Genomic DNA, 1042 nt, shown 5'->3' on the forward strand with positions numbered 1-1042 from the left:
AATGATGTGGCTGGTGACATCAGCACCACAGCCCATTTGTGAATGGGCCCAATTCTGCGTGGACCACTAAGTTGGGCCTAATTTCAACTCAACATTAATTACCAAAAAACAAGATTCAGCTTTATACACGAGCCATATAAAAAAATAGCCCACAGAATCAGTTTCAAAATTAGAATGCTGTTACATCATACACCTCAAGTTTTCCGGCATCACATCACATCACACATCAAACAACAGATCAAGTTTTAATCCAGCATCAAGTTTTGCATTGAGCTCAGCATCCAAAAAAGATTAAGAAGTATTCAGCTGGAATCTTCCAATAAATCCAAGACCTGAAAAACATTGCTACAAAATCACTAATTAGAAAAGGGACTATATCAAGCATGAATATTTTATGCAGATCTTGTTTTAACCACATTCATCTAGACTTTAGAGATAATGCAATCACGACCACTAGGATGGTAAAGTGGTTAAATTTGTGCATCCTACCTTGCTTGTCCTGTATCTTGAACCCAAAGGTGTTTGATAAACTAGAATCTGGATAAAAGATAGATCTTCCTATATCTGTTGCCTCAGATGCCACCTTTGTTGATCATTCACTAAGAAAATATATGCAAGGTAAATTAGACATGGAAAAAGACACAAAAACCATCAGAATGTAAGATTGGGATGGAAGAGCAATACTGACATTCTGGAGTCATCAGCATTAAGAGACTGAAACCAAGGATCACATAACAGTAGAAGATGTCCTGCAACATGAAAGAGAAAGAAAATCAGACAGTAGTAAGACTAGCAGCGCACAATAGGTTTCATCTAGAATATGAACTAGCAACAGCAAAGTTTCTTAGATGATATTAATAAACAATAACTATTAGCTCTTCCCAAAAATAGTTGGATAACCAAACTAGGACTTTTTTCAGCAAGTGATATTAATCAATCTGAGATGAACCACATCTCATTAGCTTCTTTCAGCAAAGGAACACTGTATCTCACAAGGACTTTCAAATTAAAAAAGGGGAGTAGCTGCAAAGCTTCTTCCTCC

General features: G+C 36.5%; 1 long non-coding RNA gene across 2 annotated transcripts; it reads right to left on the bottom strand.

Moving 5' to 3' along the window:
• Window positions 1-279: 279 nt before the first annotated feature.
• LOC120713605 lies at window positions 280-806 on the bottom strand. Of its 2 annotated transcripts, none has more exons than XR_005691214.1 (3): window positions 689-806; window positions 490-599; window positions 280-332 (listed from the first exon to the last, which is right to left on the bottom strand). It is a non-coding gene; the product is annotated as an uncharacterized LOC120713605 (long non-coding RNA). The 2 variants fall into 2 exon arrangements; XR_005691215.1 differs by having other exon boundaries at window positions 284-345.
• Between the last annotated feature and the right edge of the window lie 236 nt (window positions 807-1042).

The sequence above is a fragment of the Panicum virgatum genome, chromosome 6K (assembly GCF_016808335.1).
Source record: "Panicum virgatum strain AP13 chromosome 6K, P.virgatum_v5, whole genome shotgun sequence".
NCBI classification, from domain to species: Eukaryota; Viridiplantae; Streptophyta; class Magnoliopsida; order Poales; family Poaceae; genus Panicum; species Panicum virgatum.